General features: G+C 33.9%; 2 long non-coding RNA genes across 2 annotated transcripts; both read right to left on the bottom strand.

Annotated features, from left to right (window-relative positions):
* Nucleotides 1-11928: 11928 nt before the first annotated feature.
* Nucleotides 11929-12327, bottom strand: LOC149539469 (uncharacterized). The gene is made up of 3 exons (XR_016356113.1): nucleotides 12236-12327; nucleotides 12070-12135; nucleotides 11929-11973 (listed from the first exon to the last, which is right to left on the bottom strand). It is a non-coding gene; the product is annotated as an uncharacterized LOC149539469 (long non-coding RNA).
* A 93-nt stretch (nucleotides 12328-12420) lies between these two features.
* Nucleotides 12421-12948, bottom strand: LOC149539470 (uncharacterized). Its single transcript, XR_016356057.1, has 3 exons — nucleotides 12741-12948; nucleotides 12577-12645; nucleotides 12421-12486 (listed from the first exon to the last, which is right to left on the bottom strand). It is a non-coding gene; the product is annotated as an uncharacterized LOC149539470 (long non-coding RNA).
* Nucleotides 12949-21380: the final 8432 nt, after the last annotated feature.

Consider the following 21380-nt stretch of genomic DNA (forward strand, 5'->3'; position numbering starts at 1 on the left):
TAATTGTCATTAATATACTGCTGCACTTAAATAGTCATAACTTTTGATCCGTCAGGAATCTTGCAAAATGGATTGGAGAGAATTTAGATAATTAGGTTTCCTCAAACATATCCAGAATTCAGCTCAATCCAATTGAAGGATTAAAAGCTGTGGGCCCCATAACATGACTATTTTTCTAACTGCAGAATATTTGCATTGGCTGGTATGTTGACAGACCTACACACAATCCATTATAGCTTTTTACCTAGGTCAAATCTTGAAGATCTCTTTAGTGAAGATTTAGAAAACTTGATTTTGGAAAACATATCTAAAATTAAATTAGATCCAACAGTGGAGCTAAAAGTTATGCCCCCCACATTGTTACTGTTATTTTAATGCTGTTAGAAATCTATGGTTACATGTTGTATTAAAACTTATAATAGTATATACACCAATACCTGCACATAAATCACAAGTTGGAATTTAATTGTAAGTTTCATAAGAGCTTGCTAATGCTAAGATTCACGTGCAAGACACAACTTTAGGATAATCAACTTCAACTTCATCTTTTATTAGCTGAATAATCTACAGTGCCGCCTCTCTTATTGTTAGGTTTGGAGTGTCTTCAAGCTCACACAAAGATCTATGACCTCACAGTCACTAGCATATATAGATTCATGTTAGCATGCCTATTATGTCTCCACCTTAAATGCCCATATTCATTTATGAATTTATCAAGCACCTGGAAAGCCAAAACGTATTACTTATAATGAAATAAGGCTCGATTTTGAATTCATATCCTCCATTATCGTCAATGCATCTTTCATGGTAGATAACAATGATTTCCTTTAACTTCCATCTCATCTCGTTATCCACTATCCTCTTCTGGCCTTGGGTCTTAGACTTGGAACCTTGAAACAGGATCTGAGCTTGATTTTGAATTTGAGCCTCAAATTCCAACTACTGAATCTAGGCCATTGATCTGTGAACTGCATACTTGAAACTATCCATGAGCTTTGAACTTAAGAATGGTGGATTCTTTTCAAGCTTCACCATTTCAAATACAATTTTGAAGCTCCCAATCTTGATTGAATCATAATGATTCTCGAACTTCTGATTGCTAGGGCTGAAACTGAAACTTTGAACTGAACACTGCATTTTGCACCGATTCTAACATGAACTTGAAGTTGAAGTTGAACTAACCTAAAAATTCAACTTCAACTTCAACCTCCCCATATGTGAATAGCAATGCTGACAAATAGGAGAATGACTAGCCTATTTTTAGCATTTTGTGCTAATGACAGAACCTGAAGTTAAACTTGACCTGGCTAGAAGATTCAGCTTCGACTTTGACACTTGAAAGGATATTATGAAATCACTGAAATTGAAGTTGAACTGACCTGAAGGTTTAACTTCAACTTCAACTTGGGCACTCCCATGACATAAATGTTTGACTTTAAGGCTGAAGAAAAATATAAGTGTAACACCAGTTTAGGCTGGGTTACAAGGAAAACATAAAAAAATGGGTTCATAGACTTGGTTCAACCCCTTGGATCTCTTCTACACCTTTAATTTGTCTTTCTACACCCTTCACTTGGGTCAAATCAATCAACTTGGGAGTTTGATCTTTCTTTTTCCTTCAAAACTAGACTAGACATAAGACTATGTTCAGTCTAGGGCTTACTGGTAAAAATAGGTGCCCTACTCCTACAACACTAAAACTTTTCCATCTTAAAGATCCCTCTCCTAAATTGCATTCCAAAAAGTGGCATTGAAATCTCACAATGGGTTTGCAAGTTAGGAGGCCATCTTGCTGAAACTCTTAGATTTAGGGTAAATTCGAGTAACCTTCACAAAATCTGCTATAACTTTTGTTTTAGATAAGATAAACACTTCAAACCAAATGTAATGGAATCTTGACTCAACCCTCTATCCAACCATATGCAACTTGTGCCACTCCCAATCTGTATAGAATTGAAAAAATAGCAAAAATGCATAAATTCTGAGTTTTATTCACCAAATGTTGTCCACTCATCCATACAATGACCTTCCCCAAATTTGGAGACCTTAAATAAGTGCCTTCCAATGGTTAAAACTTCTATTTGGATGGTTGGAAGACTATACAACTTCCTTTTTTTAGTTTGACAACAAAAATTGCAAAAATTGCTCTTTAGAAAATTTTTGCATTTTGCAACTTTCTTGCACTTTTGCACTTTTTAAAAAACCTTTAATCCAAAGGTGTCTTAATGACTCAAATCCACCTAAAACATCCTAAAAACATCAAAATACTCAAAATCACACCTATTATGACTCCTTGGTTACAAATGGTCACTTGGCTTATAACCACACCAATGTGCCATTGTACCTTACAATTGAGTCTTTTATTACAAGTATGGATCAAACTTCTTTTCTAATGATTCTAACCTACTAAACACCTTGAATTCATGCCTAATAGCCTTAGGTGCCCTGCACCACTAGGGTTCTCAACTGACTTAGATCAATCACAACTTCTTAGGGACTCCTCTTCTCCAATAGGCCTAAAAAGGAAAACTCTCCCTAGATGGGTTTAGAACTGAACTTTCATGATAGAAAAGGTTTCTATGGACCTAATCTCTCAAAAGAACCCAAATTTAAAGTTCCTAAACCCCCAACAACTGATTTACATAATTGTTACCAGTATTTCTAATAGGGCTAATCCTAGCTTTCTCGGTCAAAATGATGAAAAATACTAGCTCATTGGTCAAGTTAATCACATATAAGTATGGATGTCTAGTATGGTTGGATAGCTTTGTCAATCTTCTTTTTATTGCACTTAGAATGAGGTTCTAATTTTCTCTACAACTCAAGATATTCCCATTTTACTAATTGTTGTCCCCATTTTGTGCCATTACTTAGGGTTTCATCTATTTTCCCTCATATCTTGAGATTCCACCATGGAAAATTAACAACCCTTGGTGGAATTTGATTTAGGACAATGTGTTTTATGTTACTTTTGGTTTTAGGTCAAAATAATGAGGCTGGAGAGAAAAAATTGATGCCCTAGGCATGCAAGATCCATGTGCATCCTAGAAATTCGTAGCAACATCTTCCATAACTCACTACAGAGAAGGTTTTGAGGCTTGAAAATTGTTATGTGATCATTTGACATGATCCTCCTCATGTTCCAATTTTTGGATTGAAGTTTTATTCAAGGGGTAGGGTACTTCCTTTGTTAATGGATGCCTAATTGCCTACATTCCTAAGTGAGCCTTAAAAAATTTAGTTGCTTCATACTTCTCTTGAGATCCCAAGGAATTAGTATGTTGTATAAAACCAAAAAGGGTATCTAAATCAGTGATTTTGTTCTTTGGTTTGTGAGGATATGTTTGTGATTTTCCATGTTCAAGGCTACAAGCCTAGTCTTGGGTTTGTGAAGCAACTAGCGAATGAAAGTTGCATAGTTTGAATCTAATGTTGTATTCATGTTAGTTTGGACCTAAATTGACCTTTTCCATTCTTGGAAGTCACCCCTGGTTGTTATTTGTATTTGTGAGGTTTTCTGTCAAATAAGCCGTGTGATGCCCTTAAGAGCAACTAGTGATTAGTTGTCTTTGTGATAGGTTTTCCTTGTGATTGGGGATTCTTAGGAGTTTTTGGGTTTCTTAGAAGGTTATAAAGGTCCTTAGGGTCATTAGGTTAAGTTTTAGGCATCTAGGAGTTAAGATGTCAAAAATTGCAAAAAATTGCAAAAGTTGTCAAAGCAAAATTGCAAAAATGCAAGAATTTGGGAATTGGTGAAGGGCTGAGCATTTGTAAATAATTCATTTTACTATTTCCAAACCTTTTTCAAGTCATAGAATTGGAATCAAGTGAAAAATTTAAAAAATACACTTTTGTGCAAAGTTGCATTGTTGAAAGTTGTAAAAGTTGCTCAAATTTGCAACTTATTGGAAAAAGGGTCATGGGATCAAACTCTCTATTCTGTTAGCTTTGGGTGGCCAGGTAAACCCTATCCCCAACCTTGTCCCATCCTATTGAGTGCTCAAATGTTCTTGGGCATGCCAAACTGAAATGTCCCTAAGGGTCACTAAATGCCATAGGGCTACGATATTTGACAGGGCATACCTTGGAGTTCATGCGAGGTATGGATGTGATTCTAGTTCCTATAGGATCATTTTGCAAAGAACTAAAATAACCTCTCTCACTTTTTGGAGATCATACTCTATTTTAATTTTGCAATGCCATCTCGGGTGATGCTGAAACTTGTAGTGTTGGCCAATACAAAGTTGCCAACTGCCAAATCTCTCTCACCTTTTATTGTGGGATCAAACTATCTAATAGATTAGCTCTAGATGGCTAGGTAAACCCTATCTCCAACTTGTCTCATCCCATTCAGTGCTTGAACGTTCTCAGGCATGTCGAACCAGAACATCCCTAAGGGTCACTAAATGCCATAGAGCTGCGATCTTTGATGGGGCATATCTCATATTTTGTGCGAGGTATGGATGTGATTCTAGTTCCTATAGGACCATTTTGTAGAGACCTAAAATAATCTCTCTCACTTTTTAGAGATCATACTCCATTTTGATTTTGTGGCGCCATCCCATTTTGATTTTGCGACGCCATCTCGAGTGATGCTGAAACTTATAGTGTTGGCCAATACAAAGTTACCAACTGCCAAATCTCTCTCACCTTTTGTTGTGGAATTGAACTATATATTTCATTAGCTTTGAGTGGAAGGTAAACCCTATCCCCAACCTCATCCTATCTCATTGAGTGCTTGAACATTCTTGGGCACACTGAACTGGAATGTCCCTAAGGGTCACTAAATGCCATAGGGCTGTGATCTTTGATGGGCATATCTTAGAGCTCGTGTGAGGTATAGATGTGATTCGAATTCCTATAGGACCATGTTGTAGAGACCTACAATAACCTCTCTCTCTTTTTGGAGATCATACTCCATTTTGATTTTGCGATGCCATCTTGGGTGATGCTGAAACTTCTTGTGTTGGTCAATACAAAGTTGCCAACTACCAAATCTCTCTCACCTTTTGTCATGGGATCAAACTGTCTACTCTATTAGCTCTTAATGGCTAGGTAAACCCTATCCCCAACCTTATCTCATCTTTTTCAGTGCTCAAATGTTCTTAGGCATGCCGAACCAGAATGTCCCTAAGGGTCACTAAATGCCATAGAGCTGTGATCTTTGATGGGGCATATCTCAGAGCTCATGCGAGGTATGGATGCAATTCCAATTCCTATAGGACCATGTTGTAGAGACCTACAATAACCTCTCTCACTTTTTAGAGATCATACTCCATTTTTATTTTGCAACACCATCTCGGGTGATGCTGAAACTTGTAGTGTTGGCCAGTACAAAGTTGCCAACTACCAAATCTCTCTCACTTTTCATCGTGGGATTGAAATGTCTACTCTATTAGCTCTAGGTGGCTAGGTAAACCCTATCCCCAACCTTTTCTCATCCCGTTGAGTGCTTGAATGTTCTTGGGCATGCTGACCTAGAATGTCCCTAAGGGTCATTAAATGCCATAGGGCTATGATCTTTGACGAGGCATATCTCAGAGCTTGTGCAAAGTATGGATGTGATTCTAGTTCCCATACATGTTGTGGAGACCTAGAATAACCTCTCTCTCTTTTTAGAGATCATACTCTATTTTGATTTTGTGACGCCATCTCAGGTGATGCTGAAACTTGTAGTGTTGGCCAGTACAAAGTTGCCAACTACCAAATATCTCTCATGTTTCATTGTGGGATCAAACTGTCTACTTCATTAGCTCTAGATGGCCAAGTAAACCCTATCCCCAACCTTGTCTCATCCCATTCAATTCTTGAACATTCTCAGACACGTTGAACTGGAACGTCCCTTAGGGTCACTAAATGCCATAGAGCTATGATATTTGATGGGGCATATCTTGGAGCTCATGCGAGGTATGGATGTGATTCTAGTTCCTATAGGACCATGTTGCAGAGACCTACACTAACCTTTCTGGCTTTTTGGAGATCATACTCCATTTTGATTTTGCGATGCCATCTCGAGTGATGCTAAAACTTGTAGTGTTGGCTAGTACAAAGTTGCCAACTTCCAAATCTCTCTCACCTTTTGTCATGGGATAGAACTGTCCGCTCCTTTACCTTTGGGTGGCCGGGTAAACCCTATCAAAATGAATAGTTTTAAGGTCAATGATTAGAACAATACAAATAGTGTACAATGTTCATGGATATGTGAGCTTGGATATGTGTTGCAAGATGAGTATGGACCTTATGTCTACAATTGCAATACTTTATGTAATGATTTGATTAAGTGATAGATGTTTTAGTGAAGACTAGTTGTAGGCTAGTGATAGAGAAATATGTCAGGTATTGTTACCATATTTTGGTTATAACTTGTTGGTGACCTAGAATTAAGGTTTGGGAGCATAAAGCATGGTAGAAGACTCGGAATAGTGCATGATTTGGAATTTTCAATTCATTTGGTTTGTGTTGTGATGATTGCTAGCATGTGGCATACAAATTACTACTTCTAGGAGTTGAGGGGATGGTGTAGTGTATTGTTTGGATTGGCGATTGTTAATTGATAAGTAGGAATCCAATGATTCCTAAGTGTTCTATTCATTCTCATGAGAGATGGGTTCATGAAAACTATTACTCATGCAACATGGATCAATGAATTTGACTAAGAAACAACATAGTTGAATCTTGATAGAAATATCACAATTTGACATGTTGTGGAATATATATGTTACTTATCAACTAACAAGCTTAAGGGGATTACTAATGAATGGTTCATAAGGCACAACACTTGATGAAGCTTTTACAAATGGAGTTGCAAGAAGAGTGGTTTTAACCATGGGGGAAACTTTTTAGTTAAGTGCACTTGAGTTGGAGTAGTACTAGGATGGGTGACCTCCTAAGAAGTATTCGTACTTCACCTCTCTAAGCATAAATTAGATTCAATGAGTGCTAAGTGTTCTATTCATTATCAGGAGAGATGAGTTCATGTAAACCACTACTCATGAAACATGGGTCAATGAATTTGTCTCAAATACTACATAGTTTAATTTTAATAGCAATATCACAATTTGACTTCTTGTAGAAATGTCTCCTACTTATCAATCAATGAGCTTAAGAGAAATTATAATGAATGGTTCATAAGGCACAACACTTGGTGAAGGTTTTGCAAATTTTTTTGTAGGAGGAGTGGGTTTAATCATAAAGGAAATTTTATAGTTAAGTGTGCTCAAGTGAGAGTAGTACTAGGGTGGGTGACATCGTAGGAAGTCCATGTACCTCAACTCTATGAGAATCACCTAGATCCAATGAGTTCTAAGTCTTCTATTTCTAATATATATATATATATATATATATATATATATATATATATATATATATATATATATATTAATGCAGAGTGGCACAGTGGAAGGATACAATTTCTTTACCCTTTAGGCAACTAGGTTTAAATCACCAACAATCTCCATGAGTATGAAGGACACAAGGTCCCTACCAGGACCCAAGGAGGTGACATATGCATACAGAGGAGGAATGAAGACCTAATAAGGATCCATGAAGGCATTTAATGTTGTATCATGGCCTTTGAGCCATTGAAATGTACTTGGAATGTTAAAAAGTACAAATAATGCAATAAATTTCCATAAAGAGGCCTAAATGGCTAAAAAGTTAAAATATGGGATAAGGAAGTCATTTCATGTAATGCAATAGTCCATGGGGTGTATTTGGGTCCTAGGAAGGTTTTATGAGGTCATTAAGTCATAAGTTGTATAGGAAATGCATGAAAGTCAATGTAATTGCCAAAATATGTGAAGTTGTCATAATGTTACTAATAAGCCAAACATGGCAATCTAGTGGAGTCTAAGAGGTTAAGTTGAGGTCTATAAGTATTTTAGAAATTATTAAGTAAATTAGTGGTGATCTTAAAGGTATTAAAAATCCTAAGTCATAAAAGGTCGAAATGAGAAACAAATTAGTAAAGCTTTGTTAATAAAAAGTTATTAAAACTATCTAAAATTGTCATAGAATAGTTAGACTGTTTCAGTTGATCCAAGGGAAGTTGTAGTAGTTTTGGGGAAGAGAAAAGTTGATAAAAGGAAGGTCTTTTGAGTGTTTTGGAAGGTTCTCAAATATCTCAAGAGAATTTTGAAGAATCAATAACATTTCATATGTTTTTTTTGTCATTTCTAACTGTCACATAACAATGATTGTTGCATTTTTTGTGGTTTTAAAATTTAAACAAGTTACTTTGCCTCTTAAGATTTTGTATTGAAATATTAATGATTTATAACGTCTTTTTTATGTTCTTCTAATATCTCTTTTCCATTACAGACAATTCAGCTTGCAGAGTTGTTTGTAATAGTACATAATACATCACTGTCTATCTCTAGCACATGATAATCCTTCACTATTTTGAGGTTAGATTAATGGATTTACCCCTCCCACTGTCTATGATGTAGATGTAACTTGTGGGAGAGGTGTTAAAATTTTAATGAATATATATATGATGATTTTGTGTGTAGGGTAAGAGTTTTGATAGAGAGAAAGAACCAAAGTCTGGCTGGGTAGTGAAGAGCATGGGCATGGGTGACTGCCCCAAGTAGAGAAGTAACAGTTTTATCCAAAAAAGGATAAGTTTTATGTTTGATATCATATATTGGGATGATTTTAATTATGTTTGATCCATTTACAAGATCTAGAAATATTGGGAGATGAGTTTTTGGGAAAGCCCTAGGGTAAAGGGCCTAGAAGTGAGGGTTTGGTGAATGGGGATGTAGAAATGCTAGAGTGACCAAAAAAAATTTAAAATCCTTTCATTTGAGTCATATTAAAAGACTATTTGAGGTTGTTAAGGTTCCATAAAATAAGGGGTTATGAGTTGCTTTGTAAATGACCACTAATTAGGCCTAGTTGTGTAACTGAGATAGCAAGATTTGAGAGATACTTTACAAAAAAAATATAGTTGAAATTTTGGTATGTTTTAGAAGGGGATAAATTTTATTTTGAACACCAAAGTTTTTGGGAAGTTCAATGGAAAATTTGGGGGAAAATTGTGAATTATTGTCTGGCAAGGGCTAGTCGAGTCAAACCTAAAATAGGCAAAATTGGGAAAGTGTAAGAGATGAGTTGATGAGAGGTTGCAAGGAGTTGGAACATGTTATATGGGATTTTTTGAGATGACCAAGGTGTTGGGGTCATGGTGTGAAGCCTAGGATGGGTTTTGGTATGTTGGAGGCACTAGGGTACACTAGGTGCATAGCTAGCAACGCGGGTGTTTTGAAGACAAACTGAAGAATTGAGTTATAAACTCTTAGATATGGTTGTGGAAAGGTATTACCAAGTCAAATACATTCTCTTGAACCCTATTAGAGTTAGATTCCTTGGGTAGATTCCAAGAGTACAAAGGAATCCTAGAGTTGAGTTGTGATTCCTAAGAGAATAGTGGGAGGCTCTGCATCAGGTGCAGGGCTTAGGATCTTTTCTAGGGACTATTTAAACACTAAATCCACCTTTAATTAGTTGATTTACTTCACCTAAAACTCTAACAACTCAAATTCCTACAATTTAGGACCAAATACATGCAAATATTTGGCCTAGGGCTTGCAAGTAAAATTACCTTCCCTTGGTTTTTCAACTCCAACTTTTTGAATTTGTAAGAACACTCCTAGGGCTTTCATTTCCATTGGGTTTTGTGCCATTTGAACCATACAATTTAAAGCTATAGGTCCATTTGCACAAAACCCTCCTGAACCTAGGGTTTCTGGACTACTTTTAGAAAAAATGCTCTAACTTTGCTTAGAAATCACCAATAAACATCAAATCAAGTGCATAGGATAGAGGAATCAATAAATTTTCTCCTTGGACCATTCAACCTCCTATCCCAATCTGTACAAAATGCGTGGAAGCGAGAATGCAGCAATTCTGAGCCAAAAAACCAATAAATTTTATTAAAACTTGCAAAAATTCAAACATTAAACCAACTAGTTCTTTTGGGAAGGTTGGGTGTTACATTTATATGCTTTATTGACTAATTAAATACCATAGAAATATTTGGAATTGGTTCAAACTTCTTCATCCCAAATTAGCAACTTTTGACAAAAAATTGCTTAGCAACTTTTGTTGCATTTTTGCAATTTTCAAACCAAGAAGTCCTAAGACTTTTAAACCTACCTTAAGACTTACCTAAACCTATTCTAAGGTCTTTTCAACCTTCTTTGGAGTATATTCCTTATTCGAGACCTATTTTTGCCCTTATAGGTCTCTAAGGATTCATGGTTTATATGAACACCAAATGAACCTTGAGCCTTTACAAATGGGCTTGTTATGAAATGATCTTATTCCTAATATCTAAAAACCTTATCAACTTGTTGAAGAGATACCTAGAAAGGTGGTATGATGCAGAGTCCTTGAAAATGCTTCATGAAGACCTAGAGTGCCTTGAGTACCTTGACCTAGTAGTAAATTTAACTTGCTCGTAAGTTTTGTGGCCTATCTACACCTAAAGAATCAAAGAAATCACAAGTCTCAATTTCAATAACCACAATATTACAAGAAATCTATCTAGTAATGTAAGAAATCTAGAGAGTAATTCTTCCTTGTATCCCCCTGACAGGGAACCTAAGAGATCACATAACTAATAAGTGTAAAAGTGGAGTAAACTTTATTCTATTTTTAACACAAAATTGAAGCACATACATTTCATTTTCAATTATTCTAACATTAAATATTTTTATATATCTCATTGATTAAATATGTGAATATTCCATATTAACTCAACAACCAAGTTCTTACAGGTTCCCAAACATCACTACTAGAAACGCATACATAAGTTCCCATAAGTAAAAACCATCATAAATATATGAACAAAATTTCATTATAAATAATTAAATCCATTATTACAATTAGATAGCATAAAAATCACATAAGCATACCAAGTAGAATCATCTCGATATACTCATTCTTCTTTAGTGCAACTAAGCATGTGTACATATACATATTACAAGGAGCAAGTAATCATTATATATCACGTTTTCATATACTTCTAACATTTTTCTCCTCCAACATGATTTCTATAAAAAATGGATACATAAGTATTATATCATAGTCATGATACAAAAATATGATGTTGCAACATCTAGTCACACACAAAAAAAGATGCAAAATTGGAAAGTATGAAGAAAGATCATCCAAGGCTCTTGAAAAAATCTAGAAAAATACTCAATGGATAAAAGACTTTCCACCCAACCATGGAACCTTACCTCCCCACTCCCCTAAGCTAGGAGATAGCACAAGGCCCCACACCAAGTTCAAACATAAGCAAGGGGATAAAACAACTATTTTAATACTAATAAAGTTTATTGCTGACCAATATTGTATCAAAAATTCAAATTGATTAGGTATTGAATTAAACTTGATTAAAAAATGATAGAGAAGGAAAACTTTAAACATGAACAAGATCATAAATCATATGATGATGACATATTGGAAATGATAAACTTATGCTTAAACAGTGATAAAGTTTATTGTTAATCAATATTCTATCAAAGTTTCGAACTGATTAGGTATTGAATTTAATGTCATACATGAACAAACATATAATATAAAATGATAATCAATAATGTCATGTACATTAACAAACACATAATATATTATGATAACCAATAATGTCGTACATGAACAAACATATCATATATTAACCAATAATGTCATAAGTCTAATAATGTCATGCATCAAATACATGTCATACATCAAATATAAAATGTCATGTATACATCAAATGTATATCAAATATGTCCACTGACATAAAATCCAACATATATATCCATTGATGCCTATACATGTACATGTCTATCAACTATATCTTCTCCTTCCCACAAGGGGAAGGAAACAAATCTCTAGAGGCCTTCGATTGTTGTGTGGAGGGAGATGGTGGTGATGATGGGGTTCTCCTCACATGCTCGCTTGTCCTCTTGTTGAGGCTCTTCTCTAACTTAAGTTGATACAAACAAAGTAGAAATGAATGAATAATTATTATACATTGAAATCAAATATGTGTACACACAAAATTAATTATTTTCTTACCACCATCATATAGTCGCTTTGTAAGTCCACCTTGAATGCTTGTGGACGATCAAGTGTGACAAGACCCTAAAACAATTGAATCAATATAATCACTTCTAAATAAAATTAGAAATTTTGATACTAACTATTATAAACAACAACTAAAACCAAGAAAATTCTTTCATACCTCAGTCAATGGCTATGAACTAGCCTTAGCTGCAGCCACTCCACGATCAAAAAACTATCAAAGATGAGGAGGAGTGTCCAATGTCATGAGCTACATGTCATACAATACATGTTAAATGTAACATGAAACATGAAATATGAAACAAATATAATCAAATTAATTAAATTAACATGAAACAAATGTACCTCTACGAAGTTCGTATGATGTCTATGCTCTGAGTCCATAGTAAATGTCGATGATCCTATAGAGAACTGATGCACATGCATAATTTTTTTGTCAATCCTTAATATGATTAATTAATAAATATATGTATTAATTTAAATTATTAAATTGATACATACCTCTAGACTCGTGGACGGGACAAAAAATGAGGCTGAGGGATCGCTACTAGACCCACCAACACTCTGACCCTAAATTTTGAACAATGTCAATAGATGCTAATTAATTAATCATTCACTATAAATATGAAATGTGATCAAATTAGTAAATTATAATTGTAATTTACCTATATGTCAATGCCAAATGTGTCATTCAGGAATTGATCAGTAACGAGCCCATCATCTGCACCATCTCCAGCATGAGTGCCAAATGTGCATAAGGATCCGCATGATGTGCACATGTGACTATAATGCACTGAAGGCTCCCCCTCAGATAATGGACTTGTGAAATGGATAAGGGTCTATATCAAAGCATTAATGGTCCCTAGAGTGCTGGCCTCTACATGTTCCTTCACAACTGAAGGAATAGTCACATGCTCATCCTGTGGCTTGACCACAAGCGCCCTAACTACAATAGGGTCATGATGTGCCCTTGGCCTCTCAAATGATTACCCCCCACCTCTATGCTGGGAGTATAATATATCAAAATAATTGGGGATCTTCCCACAGACAAACTCATAATATAATTTCTTTAAAAAATACATGGGGACCTTGTGATTGTTGCAAGGAGGGGCATCAAAAACCATCCACCATCTATCCCAAAAATTATTTCTAATAGCATCGTGTATGCACCAATGGATGGGGAACTGTTTAGTACCCTCTCTAATAGTATTTTGTTCACCAAGTTTTCTAAATAATGCATATATTCTACCTTTTGGTATTTCTTTTTTTTTTTTTAACATCTTGATATGACAATTTATTTGCATAAAATCTTTTTTGTTCATCCCTCTTAACCTGCCAAACATCTAACTAACTACTAACTGAAGCTATCAAGGTCTTAATGGATTTGAGGGATGATGCCAATTGACCCCTCATTGGATTGGTTTGTCCAAATTCTTTCAACCGACCAATGAGTCCTTCGAATTCTATTTTGCCTCTTTCTATTTCATTTATTATATTTTCTTATGTGCCAGGCGGAGGTCTCGCAATTGGTTTAGGTTGCAAAATTTGTTGTTCTTCTTCAGGAGGGTTTTGGTTTTGATTTTCTTGAGGGTTTTGAGCTTCTTGGGGACTTTCTAGTTGATTATTGACATTTCCTAATAAAAATCAATTGAAATCTAAATAAATAAACAAATCTAAAGAAAAATTGTAAAAACCCTACAAAACAATATAAAAAACCTACAAAGCAATATAAAAAACATATCAAACAATACAAAATGAAATTTAGATCACATACAGAGTGCTTGTGATCTCGTATTTCACTGACGAGGAGGCATATTGGCAAGGTGGGTGGTGAAAACTTTGATTTTCTCCAATTCGCATACGCATTGCTATGAGGAGAGGTTTAAAAAAGAGTTAAAATGCATTTATAAGATTTTGTTTTTTTAAAAGTAGTGCGTACACACTATAGCACGTACACGCTATAGCTCGGGTTACACAAGCCATAGCACACATGCGTTATAGTGCATACACACTATAGCGCGTACGTACTATTGAAAATTGAAAAGAATAAAAAAAAGGTTGTCACCTTTTTGGCACCATAACTTGGTGCACATACCCTAGGGGGTCCCCATTTCTCTTGTGCATAGTGAAACCACAACAATTATCATGAAATGCATTGAAAGTGGTCATAGGTTAACCTATGACCCCTTTCAACCCATTTGAACAAATGAATTAGGTCCTTAGGGGTATTGGGACCCCTAGGGACATATGTTATCATGAAATATGTTGAAAGTGATCATATGTTATCCTATGATCCTTTTCTACACATATGAACAATTACTATGTCCCAAGGGCTCCTAGGACCCCTAGTGACATATGTTGTTAGAAGGGGTCATAGGTTATCTTATAACCCATTCTGACCCATTTGAACAAATGAAATAGGTTCTTATGGGTCCTAGGACCCCTAGGGACATGTGTTGTCATGAAATGCATTGAAAGAGGTCATAAGTTATCCTATGACCTATTTCGACCCATATGAACAATTATAATATGTCCCTAAGCGACCTAGGACCCCTAGGGACATATGTTGTCATAAAATGTGTTGAAAGAGGTCATATGTTATCCTATGACCCCTTTAAACTCATATGAACAAATAAAATATCTTCCTAAAGGTCTTAGGACCCCTACGGACAAGTGTTGTCATGAAATGTGTTGAAAGGGGTCATAGGTTATCCTATGACCCCTTTCGACCAATCCAAAAAAATGAATTAGGTCCCTAGGGTTCATAGGTTATCCTAGGACCCCTAGGGACACATGCTATCATGAAATATGTTTGAAAAGAGTCATAGGATACTCTATGATCATTTTGACTCATTCAAACACATGATATATGTTCATAGGGCTCCTAGAACCTTTAGGAGCACATGTTTCATTTAATGGGTTAAAAGGGGTCATAGGGTACCCTCTGACCTCTTTTGATCCATTCAAACACATTATTTATATCCCTAGGGTTCCTAGGACTGCTAGGAACATATGTTGTCATATAATGGGTCAAAAGTGGTCATAGGGTACTATAGGACCCCTTTCAACTTATTCGAACACATGATATATGTTCCTAAGGGTCTTAGGACTCATATGAATACATGTTATCATTTAATGGGTCAAAATGGGTCATGGGGTACCCTATGACCCCGTTTGACTCATTCAAACACATGATGTATGTCCCTGGGGGTCCTAGGACCCTAGGGACATATGCAGTGTGTTCTAATGGATCAAAAGGGGTTATAGTATACCCCATGACTCCTTTCAACCCATGACTTACATGTTGTGTTTGAATGGGTAGAAAGGGGTCATAGGGTATCCCATGACACCTTTCGACCCATTACATGACAAAATATGTTCATAGGGGTCATCAGACCCCTAAGAAAATATAATTTGTGTTCTAATGGGTAGAATGAGATTAAATGATATCCTATGACCCCTTTTGACCCATTACATGATAAAATATGTTCTTATTGGTCCTAGGACCCCTAGGGACAAACATGTTGTTTTTAAATGGGTTGAAAGGGTTCATAGGCTAACCTATGACCCGTTTCAATTAAATACATGACAACATACATTCCTAGGGATCTTAGGACACCTATGAACATACATGTTGTTTTTCGATGAATAGAAAGGTGTCATAGGGTATCCTATGACCCCTTTGGACCCATTAGATGACAATATATGTTCCTAGGGTTCCTAGGACCCCTTGGGACATGCCTATTTTATTTCAATGGTACCCTATGACCCCTTTAAACCTATTACATGACAACATATGTTCCTATGGGTTCAGGACCCTTATGGTCATACATGGTGTGTTTCAATGGGTCTAAAGATTGTGACCCCTTTCAACCCATTACACGACAACATATGTTCCTAGGGGTCCTAGGACCCTAGGGCCATATATGTTGTGTTCCATTGGGTCAAAAGGGGTCATCAAATACCCTATGACCCCTTGCAACCCATTACATGACAACATGTTCCTAGTGGTCGTATGACCCTAGGAACATATGTTTTGATGTAATGGGTCAAAGGGGTCATAGGAAATCCCATGACCCCTTTCGACAGATTGGAACACAACTTGTATGTCCTTAGGGTGACCCCTAGGAAGATACATTGTTGTATAGTTTATTGACTTAGGTTACTAATATATATATATATATATATATATATATATATATATATATATATATATATATATATATATATATATATATATATATATATATATATATATATATATATATATATATATATATATATATATATATATATATATATATATATATATATATATATAATATAATATAATAATAATATACATGATATATAATTATATAATGATATATAGTACTTATTAACTATAGCTAAAATAATTATAATTCTTTAATACTATATAATAAGTTTTAGTAACTATATATAATAGTTGGTCTCCCCCTCCAATTATACTATAACTATATTATACTAGGATTATATAGTTTAAAAATTAGTTCCTGTCTTTGAGTTTGGAAAATAAAAATCAATATTTAACTTAAAATTTGGTCTCCACTCCCTTTACATTTGAATTTGGTGCCATGATTTGGGCACATAGACCTGGTACCTATTTTGAAATCAGGTACCCATTCTTAAATAGGGTACCTAATAAGGAAAGTTATTAATTTTTTGTTTTGGTATTAGGGTGGGTGGGAAAATACTCAAAGTGGATTTTGAAATGCTTTTAGACATTTCAAAACTACATATTTTTCATATCACCACTATTTGGCACACCTGCATGATCCTGCACATACCTAAGAAATAATATTTTATTTTCCTTTATTCTAGTTCAAACAAAACCTTTCTCAATTACTTTAATATTATCATCCACATTACCAAAGATTTTGGATAGAGATATGAAATTGACATGAATAACATGAAGATAGGTGGGAAGAAACTGGAGCTTCCCAACATTGCCTAGGAAATTACCTTTCACCATGCCAACTTCTTCTAGATTCTTTTAATATAGTATTTCAAATGGTTGGGATAACATCTTTCACAACAAGGCGAATACCATGGTCGGTACCAACCATAACTGGGTAAAAACACAAACCTGTGTCACCCTTTTATAAAGGAAAAGGTTAACAAAAGTATAACTGTTCATCTTCGGTGACATAAAACTGGTAGTATTATTTGGAATTTGATAAAGAAGTAAACTAATGAAATGTGTAGAAATGGATAAAGTTAAGGATTATAAATTTTAATAATTATTTGGAATAAGAATTGATATATTTTCCTATTTTTTAAAGATAATTTCTTACTTGCTGAAAAAATGTTGAAAAATTAGGGGTCTAGTTCCCACCACAAAACATTATAGAAATAAACTTATTTCCCTTCAATCTTATATTATGTTATTGATAACATTGATAGCTAGCACACTCAAAAATAAAAATTGGCTTTAGACCTATATTTTATCTTTTATAACAATTCAAATTTCAACTCAACTAAAATCAATAGTTTTCATCTCCCACCAGATTTCTCAAAACAAATCTATTTTGACCAAAAGAAAAATTATATATTTTTGAAGAGGACTCTCTCCTCTAGAATGTCATGTTATTTTCAATTTTTTTTAATATGATTTAATTTCTTTTCCTTTCTCAAAACTAACATCTTCTCGAGTCTTAAAATACGTACTTATAGAATTTTTAAATTACAATATACTATATCTAATTAAAACACTATAAACTCTATATGAGAATATTCTTGACTTTGAGCTCTATAAAATTGTGTTTATATGTTATTAAAAAAATATCATACAAAATAGTAGGAATTATTGAAACGTTAGTTTTCAGAAATAGTTTTATTTCTTTAGTAATTGGATACACACTAGTATAAAACATGCATTTAATAGACATTTCCAATTGGAAAAGTGTGTGACCATATATAAATTATCTACCATGAAATTGACTAGATCATATGTTTGAATAAAATTAATTTTTAGATAGAAATACTCAAATTCAGTTATTTTTATAAGTCAGCATAAAAGGTGACAAAACTTTGTATTTTTACCCAACTTCATTTTGACATCTTCAATTTTTGTGTGTCTTTATTCATGTTAAAAAAGTATATACTAAAATCCTCATAATTGATATGTTGGCCTGAAGCTTCTTAAGGCCTTTCATTCTCTTTCCTCAATCACTAAAGTCTTTCCAAATAAGATAGTGTCATCCAACATTTTTTACAAAGTCATAAGCTGTGAGAGTGGAAGAAAATTTAACCCCTTGAATTATCCTTGAACTAACTAGGTTGGGGAAATTTCAACCTATAACCTTGAAAAATATAATAAATAAGTATAGTGATAATAAGTTTTCATGTTTAATACCCTCATTCTCCCCAAAGAAGCCTCTAGGAACTTTAATAACAATGGTCCTAAGAACTAGACACTTTCAATCCATTTTTTAATCAAGTTGATTAGTCTTTCATTGAATCTTTAGGACTATGCCTGGTATCTGGCACTTCTCAATAGTGTATAATCCCATCATTAGATCCTACCATATCAATAAATTGTCTTCCAAGTATATAACCTTTTTTGTTTAAAATTTATAGAGCCATCCAAAATTTATTTAATCATATTCATTATAAATTTAGAGAATATGTTACATATAGAGTTGCAAAGGCTAGTAGGTCTAAAGTTGCCCATTTTTTTAGGCTCTTAAATTTTTGGACTAGAGAAATGAGAATGTTGTTTAGCTTCTTCACTAGTTTACCTTTCATAAAGAAATATTAGTAGCCATGAATTTATCACAACCTATAATGTCCCAATATTCCTCGAAAATGTAAGGGAGAGTTGTTTGAGCCTGAGTCTTTATAAGATTTCATAGAGAAGAAAAAGAAATGTACTTCCTTCTCAGTAATTAATACAAGAATTTGGTTACTCTCTATTGCCTTGATGACATGATTGAGACAATTTATAACTTGGTATACTAGTGCACAATGTTTAGCTCCTCCAACTTCTTAATAAGATTTCTTAAAACAATCCACAACCATCTCTCCCAAACAACTCTTCAATAATTTTATGATTCATATTGTCTATCAAGCTATATATAGTATTGTGTTTTCTATGTCTACTTTCATATTAATGAAAAAAAGAAACGTGACTATCACCCTCTTTCAACCATATTACAACCTATATATTTTCTTCTAGTAAGTTTTTGCTCTCTCAAAATTATTTTTCTATTTTTTTCTCCAAATTTCTTCTTCATCATGAAAATATTGAGAGTAGTCTCCTATAGAATTTAATTCTATATATTTTCAACCTTGGAGATTATATCTTTTTTTAATTAAAAATGTCCCAAAAAATAGACCTATTCCATTGCTTAAGCTACTTATTGATTGTCTCTGTCTTTTGAGAGACCCTATACACACTTGAACCTTAAAAAAGGAACATTCCAAAAAATTTGAACACAAGATTTGAAGTTTGGGTGGGAGGTAGAATTGGAGGTATATAGTTAGACCAATGTAAAATAATAGGGTTATGATTAGAAATAGTCCTTTTGAGAGATTTTAGAGAAACATTACAACTAATTTTCTACCTAACCAATACAAGGAACTTATCTAACTAAAACTGAGTGAGGTTATTAACTTTCATATTGTTGGACTAGGTCAAAAAGATTAGTTTGACAAATATAATATGACAAATCAGCAATATTTTTAGAGTAATCTATTGAACCTTTCATTTTCTCAAAAGGGAACAATGGTGAGCTCGAGTCTCTATCCACCATCCATAGTGAGTCTAAATCATAGTCGATACACATTAAATAAATGCCACACATAACTGGGTAAGTGCAAGAAGTTAGGTCTTACTTTCGGGCAAAAAGTGAGCGTTTTTCCTATTTTTGAAATTTCTTGTCAATTGATGTCAAAATTTGATGCATTTAGAGATTGAATATAAAAAAAATTTAGAAATAAAAATTTTAGTGTTCGGGATCTACTTTTTGAATATGTAATTTATTTTTGTACCCATATGATATAGATTTTTTTTTATATGGATCTTTAAAAACCACTTTTTCAAAATGCTTTTTTCAAGACCATACTACACTTGTGTACGGACACCATAATCTAACACAAATAAATAAATTTTTATAAGTCCTTTTAAACGAAGTTAGCTAACACACCAAAGATTGATGATAATATTTTTCTTAATTTTTCATTGAATAATATTTTTATTTTTAATTTTTAATTGGCTATAAAGGTAAATTTTAAAACCTCTTATGTACGGACACCATAATTTGATCAAAATTGCACTTTTTTTCAAAAAAATTAAATTTCAAAAAAATTGTATGTAGCTTGATGACATAAATTAATTTAAGAAAAATCATAAAATAAAAAAGTTATTAAAGTTTTAGTGAACCTCACTAATTTATATTTAGGTACCACCTTTGATTAAAAAACAATGCAAAAATAGTAAATAAAATTATAACACTATAAAATTTATATTTCTAAAACCAAAACAATGAGAGCTCTAATGGGTTTTTGTTTGTAAAAAAATTTGATTAGGAAGACCCTCTAAAAATTATGGCAAGGCATGGATTTGTCACTTCAATGCCTTAACCAAATCTTGAGAGGTGAAGGTATAGGCTTGGTCTCACCAAGCCTATCCTGAACCAAATATGAGGTCGGAACAAAAAATCCCACCCCATGTAAGAAATGGGTACATGTTATTTGAAATTCAAAAAATAGGTGCCCATTTTGAAAAATTAAAATCAATGTTTAAAATACATTTAAAATCTCCCAAAAAATAAAAAATTTGAATTGTTTAGAAATGGGAACCCATTTTTTAAAAGTAAAAATCGGGTACCCTTTGAAAAATGGGTACCCAATTTTTGAAAAACGGGAACCTGGTTTTTGAAAAATGGGTACATGTTTCTAAAAATACCATTAAAAAAAAATGGGCACTCAATTTTTACCCATTTTTAAAATCTAGGATCCGGCACTCGATCCTAATACAGGTGCCCATTTTTAAAAACAAGTACCCATTTCTAAAAGAGCATGATTTCAATCCGCGAACTTTAGTGGAATTGAGGCCCAACTTCTTACTTCAACCCAACTACTTGAGGTGAAAGTCATTTAGGAAATTAAGGGGGAACTAATTGATGTCTCCTTTGATGTCTCCTTTGATTTTGTTAGGTTTCACATAGTAACCACTTCCCCTAAGGCTCCATTAGTATCACTTATAAAGAAAGAGAGTCATGTCTGAATGCTACTAGAGCACTACTAATAAAAGTATGAGTTGTCATTTTTACTTCTTTTTA

The sequence above is a fragment of the Cupressus sempervirens genome, chromosome 9 (genome assembly GCF_028749045.1).
Source record: "Cupressus sempervirens isolate cs-2001-9-10 chromosome 9, ASM2874904v1, whole genome shotgun sequence".
Taxonomy (NCBI): domain Eukaryota; kingdom Viridiplantae; phylum Streptophyta; class Pinopsida; order Cupressales; family Cupressaceae; genus Cupressus; species Cupressus sempervirens.